The sequence below is a fragment of the Trichechus manatus genome, unplaced genomic scaffold (genome assembly GCF_000243295.1).
Source record: "Trichechus manatus latirostris isolate Lorelei unplaced genomic scaffold, TriManLat1.0 scaffold00056, whole genome shotgun sequence".
NCBI classification, from domain to species: domain Eukaryota; kingdom Metazoa; phylum Chordata; class Mammalia; order Sirenia; family Trichechidae; genus Trichechus; species Trichechus manatus.
Window position 1 is genome coordinate 12,937,878 of NW_004443992.1, and position 10,256 is coordinate 12,948,133.

The 10,256-nt window shown below is 39.7% G+C and overlaps 1 protein-coding gene and 1 long non-coding RNA gene across 2 annotated transcripts in view; both read left to right on the forward strand.

The window, feature by feature from the left end:
- Window positions 1-6,457, forward strand: part of LOC111820921 (uncharacterized) — an 18,088-nt gene extending 11,631 nt beyond the window's left edge. The window contains exons 2-3 of the long non-coding RNA XR_002824422.1: window positions 3,468-3,560; window positions 6,393-6,457. This is a non-coding gene — a long non-coding RNA (uncharacterized LOC111820921). The remainder of the gene's footprint in view (window positions 1-3,467; window positions 3,561-6,392) is intronic.
- PARD3B (par-3 family cell polarity regulator beta) overlaps window positions 1-10,256 on the forward strand; it is a 588,698-nt gene that overhangs the window by 560,425 nt on the left and 18,017 nt on the right. The gene's annotated exons all lie outside the window — the stretch shown is intronic.

Genomic DNA, 10,256 nt, shown 5'->3' on the forward strand with positions numbered 1-10,256 from the left:
TTTGTGGTGGATTTTACTTTAAAGTCTATTTTGTCAGAGATTAATATTGCTACTCCTGCTCTCTTTTGAGTGTTGTTTGCTTGATATATTTTTTTCCATCCTTCAAGTTTTAGTTTGTCTTTAAGTCTAAGGAGTGTCTCTTTTAGGCAGCATATAGACAGATCATGTTTTTTTATCCAGTCTGCCACTCTGTCTCTTTATTGGTGCATTTAGTCCATATACATTCAAGATAATTATTAATAGGTATGAGTTCAGTGCTGTTATTTTGATATCTTTTTTTGTGTGTTGTTCACAGTTTCTCTGTTCCACTTAATTTTCTGTGCTGAGTCATTTTTCATTATGTATTTTCTTTTCGTCTTTTTCATTGTTGTTGATTTTCTGTTTGCTGCATCTTTATATTTTTCTAGTTTTTTATTTTGACTTGTAGCATTGTTAGTTTCCTTTGTGGTTACCTTAATATTTACCCCTATTTTCTAAGTTTATACTAGTCTTTTATTTCTTTATATTGCCTAAACTTCCTCCCCATATGCAAAATCTATATCTACATTGTTATATCCCTCTTTTTTGTTTTAACGTTGTCATCTTTTACACATTGACATCTGTTTCCCTATTTTCAGTGTTTTAGCTTTGATTTACTTTTGCAACTTCCCTATCTGGGTTGCTATCTGGTTGCTCTGTCCTGTGTTCTAGTCTTGGGTTGTTATCTGAAGTTGCTGATTTTCTAACCAGAGGACTCCCTTTAGTACTTCTTGTAATTTTGGTTTGGTTTTTGCAAATACCCTAAACTTCTGTTTATCTGGAAATGTCCTAGTTTTGCCATCATATTTGAGAGACAGTTTTGCTGGATATATAATTCTTGGCTAGAGTTTTTTTTCCTTCAAGGCTTTACATATGTCATCCCATTGCCTTCTTGTCTGCATGGTTTCTTCTGAGTAGTCCGAGCTTATTGTTACTGACTCTCGTTTGTAGATGACTTTTCGTTTATCCGTAGCTGCTCTTAAAATTCTCTATCTTTGGTTTTGTCAAGTTTGATTATAATATGTCTTAGTGACTTTCTTTTGGGATCTACCTTATGTGGGATTTGATGAGCATCTTGGATAGATATCTTGTCATCTTTCATGATATCAGGGAAATTTTCTGCCAACAAATCTTCAACAATCCTGTCTGTATTTTCTGTTATCCCCCTCTGTTCTGGTACTTCAATCACTAGTAGGTTATTCCTCTTGATAGAGTCCCACATAATTCTTAGGGTTTCTTCATTTTTTTAATTCCTTTTATCTGATTGTTCCTCAAATAAGTTGGTGTCAAGTGCTTTATCTTCAATGTCACTAATTCTGACTTCCGTTGCCTCAGTTCTGCTCCTGTGACTTTCTATTGAGTTGTTTAATCCTGAAATTTTATTGTTTAATCTTCTGGATTTCTGATTGCTGTCTCTGTATGGATTCTTGCAGCCTGTTAAATTTATCATTATGCTCTTCTCTAATCTTTTTAATTTCCTCTGTTACGTCTTCTGTGTTTTGCTTAATTTCCTTCCTAATTTCTTAAAGAGTTCTGTGTATTAATCTTTTGTATTCTGCCTCCAGTAATTCCAAGAAATTTTCGTCCTCTGGAAAATTTCTAGATTCTTTATTTTGGGAGCTTGCGAAAGCCATCATGGATTGCCTCTTTATGTGATTTGATATTGACTGTTGTCTCTGAGCCATCAATAAGTTATTATATTTATTTATTTTATGTTTGCTTACCGTGTCCTAGCTTCTTGTTTTGTTTTGATATACCCAAATAGGCTGCTCATATGAGCTAGTTTGATTATCGGCACCGTTGAAGCTCTAATGTCCTGTCAGCAGGTGGTTAGATCTGTTACTAGGTATGTGAGCTCAGAGTCTGCTCACTCCTCCTATATGGATTCAGTTCAGGTGCCCAGGTAGATAGCCACCAAGTGTGTGGTGTAGGCTCTCACTTATAGTCCTAGACAAGCATGGGTGATTGGTGTAGGCACAGGCATCTGGCTGCAGCAGGGGGACACACTCTGAGCAAGGCAGGGGACTGATGGCCACCCCCGAGTGTCCAGGAGGAAGGTGTGTCCCTGTTCCCTAGAGTGCATAGGTGGGTGGGTTTTGCTGTCAGACTATGAGTGCCTAATGCTGTTGGCTGTAAGGACTCAGAGGCACCTCTTATTCAAGGGCCCCTATCACAGGTGGCTAGGTGGCGTGGGTGGAGCCTCCAATCCTCAGGCCCCTGATGTGGGTAGGTGAAGACCCTGCTTAATGAGGAGAGCAGTGTCAAATGTCAAGAACCTGCCCCTTCACGGCTGAAACATTTCAAGTTAGACTTCCGGTATATACCCTGTTGTACTGCGGTAATGAGGGCCTATGCTGTTGAGATGGGTCCACACAAGTCTATGCAGGAGGAAAAGCACTCAAAGTCCATGAATCCCTTATGCCTGTGCCTAGGCAAAGAGCTGTACCTACCCTGGGTTCCTGGCTTAGGGGAGCCAGCAGTTTATTTTTTCCCATTTGTTAATTTGTTTACTCCCCAAGGCAGGGAGAATGGCTCCGGGCGTGTGATGTATCCTACTTCCAGCCCAGGGGACTCAGCAATTGCTGAAGCTGGTCTGGGACCCAGTCCAGAGCGGGGAGTGTGGAGGTAAATGGGAGAGAGGTTTTTCCCTAAGGCGGGTGTTTTTGATCCACGTGGTAGGCCATACGCAAGTACTGATCTTTCGCCGATCCAGGGCTGCTTCTCACTAGTTCTGGCTGGCCGTGTAGACTCTCTGGCCGTGGATCTCTCCCAGTGCAGAAAACGCGCCTCCCGAGCACCGCCACTTGCCTGCCTCACTGCTCACTCCTGAGCTGATCAGGCCTGAAGGGCTCAGGCTCTTGCGGGGTCAGGTCTGGCAACTCTTCACTGCTTCCAAACCGTCTCTCCCTCGCCCTGCCACTCAGTCTGGTTCCTCAACTCTGCCTTTGATGTTCAGAGCTCCCAGATTGCCATATATAATTGATTCACTTGTTGTTTTCAGGTCTTTGTTGTAAGAGGGTCCACTGGAAGCATCTGACTACTCTGCCATCTTGGCCCTGCCTCCTGCATTGCAGTTCTACTCTGAAATACGTGGGATCTCCATGAGTCTGACTTGATGGCAACTGGTGGCTTTATTTTTGTTTTTAGTAGTACTCACACATTTATATACATATAAAGTATTTACATGTAAATATAAATTTTGCTATTCTGCCTTTTTTACCATTATATTGAGATCTTTTCCTGGAAGGAAGTAGAAATTCCCTAATTACTCTTTTCAAAAACATCACTTTTGATGGCTGCATAAAACATAATTGTATAACTGTAATTTTATGTAACCTTTCTCTTACCACTGGACGTTTAGATTTCAAGGTTTTCAGTATTATAAATTACTCTCTGATAAGCAGCTTTGTACCTACATTTTACTAAACAGTTTGGATTATTACCTTAAGGTTCTTAAAAGGGAAATGATACACCAAGGGCTTGAAACATATTGCCAGCAACTTTCTAGAAAGATGGAAACAAATAATGCTTCTGCTAGCAAGGTAGGTGATAGCTTATTTCACTCCATTCCTCACAGCATTGAGTATTCTCAGTTTTTCCCCCTTAAATATTTGCTAGCTTGATTGGTGAAAAACAGTATAATTTGACTTTGAACTTCTTAGATTAGTGGCGAGGCTAAACATTTTTCTAGAAGCTTATGCCTGTTTCAGGTTACCATTTTGCCTTAGCCCTGTGCCGTTACCTACAGGAGTAGTTACTGGAATCAACTTCCGTTTTCCCCCTCAAAAAATCAATTTATATTTATTAAAATGTATTTGGATACAGGTTTTTATACCCTTTTTGACAAAAATTAATGATTACACACCTGGCTCTTTTATGAATTGAACTAAGCCACATTTATTTGGATCTTGTTTTAATAGACTCACTCTACCCCCTAATATTGTAACATCCCTTGGAATAGGCAGTATCAGAAAAATAGAAACCTCCCAGTAGATAGTGAAAGAAATGTCACATCAGGGTCTGCACATTGCTATGACAACCCAGGCTCCATCTATCACCACTCCCATCGGCATACATTGCAAAGGAAACCCCTTTGCAGTGTTTAATCAGAAAATTTTAATATTAAATATATATTCAACATTGAGATCTCACACCTTATTTGCTATTGTCAGGCTTAGTTGATAGACAGCTAAGTTAGTCTCTTTTTATAGTCCATTTCTAAAATGAAACTATAAATTTTGAAACTGGGCTTCATCATTGCAGAGAGAAAAGCTTCTCCAAGCCTATTGTTGAAATATAACATTTTATAGGATTTATGAGGTCCAGGTTCACGAAGATCATTTGCCAAGCACTTAAGGCTGGTTTTGCTGCCCTTTGCTTTTCTTCCCACCCCCTGCAAACATACCACCATTAGAAAAGAAAAATTATGAAGAAGAACTTATTTGATTCGATACAAATGCCAGCCTTAGATTTAAAAAAAAAGTCCTGGACATTCACTGTAAAGAACTTTGAGTAGACAAGGCTGCTCCTTGGTGACAGGCATACTGTTTGCTTCTGCAAATGAAGTGGGCATCCGATTTGTTTTGATATTAAATGAATACCTTTGATTCAAATCTATGTTTTGAATTTCTGCCTATAATATGAGTCCTTTCCAGTATGCTTTCAGCATTCTTTTTGAAATTCCATGATATGACAAGCTCCATGATTTGGTCTTATTCCCTGTAGCTTGCTTTATTGCTGTTATTTTACACAGGAAAATAGATTATCTGAAACTTGTGATCACAGTAGCTGTCAAGTGGTCGAAAATGAAGAAAACCACCAGACAGTGTCAGATTTATTAAGTGCTCTAGAAGTACAAAATTAATGCAGTTATTTGTCTTTGAAACGTTCAGTGTCCACAAGCTGGATTTATCCTAACGGACAAGTGTTGGGAGGAACAATTGTCAATTAGCTATCTCTTTAGCCAGACTACACGTCGTTGGAACACATGTAGGGTGAACAACCAGTGTACCTAGGCAGACCTCCAATTTGTTCATCTTGACTGCAAATGACTTAATTTAACATTTTTCTAACAAATGCATCAGGTAGAATGGTGAAGTTTCCTATTTAAATTTTCTTTTTCTTATAAGAATCACCAGTGAAAAACCATACTAAGTAGGCTTCTCACTCCATTTGTTTTCAATCACCACCCTTAATGCATGAATTTCTGAATAACCCCTGACTCTTCCAAGCACTAAACTGCAGCAGTGAATGTGGGATGGAAAGTTCTGATGCTGCATCTATTGAGCCTTTGTTGGGTTTGAAAAGGTTTTATATGCACGGCAGGATCATTCCTGTGCTGGGTCGTCTTGCCTGTGGTCCTTTACTGTGTTTGTTTGTTTTTAAACATGATTGAATTTTGCATTACCTTCTTATTAGAGCTACAATGTGCAAAAGGTTTTGAAAGAAAAGTTTTAGTTTTGGATCCCATATAAACCATTTATTCTCCCTACAAGACTTAGGGATCATTAATCAAACATATTAACATTCATTTCACCTGCTGATAATTTCATCTCCTAATCAAGCCATTTGTTTCATGTTATTTTTCGGTTACAGCATTAACATATTTTCCCTCAAAAATATTAACCTTTCACCCTGTGCATTCTGGGGGTATAATGAAAACATCTGTTGCGTGTCTATGTCAATGCTATTTTCACATCTTTTTATATTTGTGGGCGGATTCCAAGCTGGTTCTAAGTGGAGACGCACTTGAAACAAAATTCAGTAACTATATGTCTAGCCTCGTGTTGTTTAAATTGCGGGATTTCAAACTTTAACGCGAAGCCCTGCCGTAAAGACTTGATGCTGAATTCAGCAAACGTTGGCTTTTGCACTTTTAACTGCATCGCCCCCCCCCACCCCCGCTTTTACAACAAGGGATATACTCAGGGTATTACACAATTAGTTATCTAAAGTATTTTATGAGCAGATAAATACACCAACTCTGAGACTGGCTTGTATATTTTTATGGCAACTCTGTGAATATTCTCTTTGGTACAAAGTAGAGTATGTGTATGGAAACATTACTTCTGAATTTTTTATAGGTTCACTCCCTTAGCCATTCTAGCTGCTGTCTCCTACAAAATTTGAGTCATACCTCAACTGTCCAAATCCTCTTTCAATGTTCAGCTGCCCTGAAGTGTGCAGTTGTGGAATACATCTAAATGTCTCAAGTGAAAAAATTGGAGGCATTGGTTTTAACAAAAGAAATAAAATGGCTATAGCCGAAAAGCATTCTAGGGGTAAACTTCTTTTTTTGTTGTTGAACTCCTGCTCAGTAAAAACATTTTTAAAAACAGATGATCTTAGCCTGTCTTTTTTGTTTTTGTGTCTAGAGAAGCCAGAAGGAAGGAATTCAATTTTTATGGTCCCTAAGATTTCAGTACAGAGCACCGCAGTATGGGAAACAATATCCAGCTTATCACCCTGAATTCCCATTGTAAGTGCACTTACAGGAAGGTGAGAGTGTTCATGTAACAGATGGAAAGGGAAATGATATGCATGGAAATGAAATTATATTTCCCGGACAGAAGTTTCAAAATTCTCTTCTTGAACCCCAGCATGAGGCCAGCATTGCGTATGCAGTAGGCACTTAGTAAATTTCTTTTGGAACTTGATGACTGGCCTTTAGTACCATTAATGTCCCAACCTAGGGCTGGCCTTGGAGAAGAATGTAGAGCAAGGACAGGTTCTGTTAGGCTCCATTCCACCTCCCCCAGTCCCCTACCAGGACTTTAAGGTCCTCGGGTTCTGCAACTTTCACTCTTGGTATCAAAACTTGCCCTCACAGTATTAACTCACGTACAGACGAATGGGGTCTTAAAGAGATAGACTCCCAACGCCATTTGTATTTTAACAGAGATTAAAGCCTTAAACTAAACTAAGGTTGAATTTCAGGCATCAGTCTGGAGGTGATGGGCGGGCAGTAAGGGCTTCCTAATTACACTGGAAGCCTACCTTCGTGTCCTTCCTCCCTAATTCATAAGGCCCTTTACCAGGCCCAGCTAGTGTCTCCTGAAAATATTAATCAGAACATTTCAAAATGTATGTTTGGAGATTTGAATTAACCTGGAGTATCAGGTTGAGTGGTTTCCATGGTTTTGTAAGTCCTTGACAGGCCTGACTTCATAGGCAGTGAACGTATCCATTTCCTAACATCATAGTCCATTATCTTTTACCCAGAGCTGGACTTGACTTAAAAACAAGGAACTTGGCTACTGGCAGCAAAATGCTTTTGCTTTTACTGGATATGGAATGTCATATTTCCATTTGGCACTTCTCCCTTTAGCCCTGTTCAGGATTTCAGCTAGCTCTGCAGAGTGCTAGCAAGTGTCATGCTTATTAAAAAACTTTATTAATCAGAGTAGAGTGCTATTTGGCAGTTCAATTCTAATGAGGATGAGGAGCTAAATTTTATTCAAAGTTAAAGGTCAGCAAATGGTGCTAGCCTACCTTCTCTGAAGTGTGTGAGCTTGGACGTTCTCACAGTTTCCTGACAAATTTCGTCTGGAAGTGTGTATGCTATATTTAGTATGAAATAGTGTGGAAAAGGTTTCCAATAACACCATTTCAACACACATACATTCCATGAGTGTTAATAAGCCAAGCACATTACTCGTTGGCTAGACAATTCTTATGGGAGTAGAAGGCACCACAATGCTATAGCAATTGCTGGCTGAGAAACAGGAGGCCATGAGAACATGTTGCAGTGGTTCCTGGAGAGAGCTTCAAAAACTGGTGGAAATTTATTTAAACAGTGAACTCTCTGTGCAATACCTGGAAATGGCAGAGTAACTGGCATGAAGCCATTAGGGAAGTACTTACTGTGTTCAGCTTATGAGCCTAGGAGAGAGAAATAGAAAAAGGAAAATGTTCTCCAGGAAGCAGCTTAAGACGTTGCTGAGTAGTTCTGGTTCTACCCTGTCTCCCATACCCTTGTGTTTATATACTCCATACCGCCCTGCCACAGACCCTGTCCCGTCCTTAAATAGCACCATTGCTTCTTCCTTTTTCCTTCACACTTCTCATCGCACACTTCCTTAAATCCTTTCTTATTTCCTGCTCTCCTAAAAGCTTGTTTATTAAACACATGCTAGGTGAAGGCACTGTGCCAGGTTCTACAGACGACATAAGAATGATTGAACTCATATTTCTTAGCCGATCATGGTTGGGGATCAGACAAAGATTTCAAGGTATCAAATAAATAAATGATCCTCTATAAGGTCGCTATGAGTCAGAATCAACTCACTGGCAACAGGTATAACGGGCAATGCCACGTAGAGGAAGATAAGAGTCAGAAGTACAAAGTATTGTGGGGATTCCAAGGCAGGAAAGACTGCTTCCTACCAGAAAAGTTTCCGTAAAATAGCCTGTGTTTGAAACAAAGTACATCTGAATTCATCTGTTTCTCTCTACCTCACGACCAACCGTCTAAGCCAATCCACCATCATCTCTCACCTGGAATTCTCCAAGAACTTCTGCTCTGCCTTCCACAGAAGAGCCAGGGTCAGATCATGTTATTTACTGGATAAAAATCTTCTAACATCTTCTCATTTCACCCAGAGTAAAATCCAAAAATTTTACCCAGTCCTACAAGGCCCGTATGGTCTCAGCCTTGCCTATCTATGCAAATTCCTTGCTTACCACTTTCCCCTGTGACCATTAAACTCCAGCCACATGCACTTTCTTTGTCTTCCTTTAAGTCATCAAGCAAATTCTCTCCTCAGGGCCTTGGCACTAGCTGTTTTCTCTCCCTGGAATGCTCTTCCTGGAAATGCTTCTCACTGGTTCCTTCATGTAATTCAGACCTTAGCTTAAAGGATTTTTTTTTGACTACTCAGCGTTCCTTATCACCATATTGTATTGTATTTTAAACCTTTCAGTGACACTTATCAGTGCTTAATTTTTTAAAATTAGTTTATTTGTCTATTGTCTCGTTCCCCACACTAGAACATAAGGCCAATGAGGTTAAGGACCTTGCCTGTTTTGTTCTCCGCCTATATTCCCAGGTCCTAGAATAGTTGCTGGTGAATAGTAGATGCTCAATAAATATTTGCCTGATGAATGTTAAGAATCTTGAAGGATTTCTCAAGTAGATAATCTTTCCTTTATTTTTTGTACCAGGCATAGTTCAGATACCAGAAAAATAGCTATAAACAGGACATATAAGGCCCCTGTTTTCACGCTATAGTATAGTGGAGGTTCCATAGTGGAGGTAGGTAGACAAAAATAGGTGAATGAATTAATACACAAGATATGCTTAGAGAGCAGTCGGTACTATGAAGGAAAGCAAGTAGGCTAACTGGGTAAGGAGTGACTCAAAGGGTCTTCAGATAAGATTGCCAGAGGAGGTTCCTCTGACAAGAGAGAACATGCCTTGACAAAATTTGAGGAACAGTGTTTCAGGCAGTTGTTGTTGTTAGGTGCCATAAAGTAGGTTCTGACTCATAGCAATCCTGTGTACACCAGAACAAAACACTGCCCAGTCCTGTGCCACCCTCACAATCATTGTTACGCTTGAGCCCATTGTTGCAGCCACTGTGTCAATCCATCTCGTTGAGGGTCTTCCTCATTTTCATTGACCCACTAGTTTACCAAGCTTGATGTCCTTCTTCACAGACTGATCTCTCCTGATAATATGTCCAAAGTATGTAAGACAGTCTCACCATCCTGGCTTCTAAGGAGTATTCTGATTGTACTTCTTCCAAGACAAATTTGTTTGTTCTTTTGGCAGTCCATGGTATATTCAATATTCTTCGCCAACACCATAATTCAAAGGCATCCGTTCTTTGGTCTTCCTTATTCGTAGTCCAGCTTTCACATGCATATGAGGCGATTGAAAACACCATGGCTTGGGTCAGGCACACCTTAGTCTTCAAAGTGACATCTTTACTTTTTAACACTTTAAAGAGATCTTTTGCAGCAGATTTGCCCAATGCAATGCGTCATTTGATTTCTTGACTGCTGCTTCCATGGGTGTTGATTGTGGATACAAGTAAAAGGAAATCCTTGACAACTTCAGTCTTTTCTCTGTTTATCATGATGTTGCTTATTGGTCCAGTTGTGAGGATTTTTGTTTTCTTTATGTTGAGGTATAATCTAAACTGAAGGCTGTGGTCTTTGATCTTCATCAGTAAGTGCTTCAAGTCCTCTTCACTTTCAGCAAGCAAGGTTGTGTCATCTGCATATTGCAGGTTGTT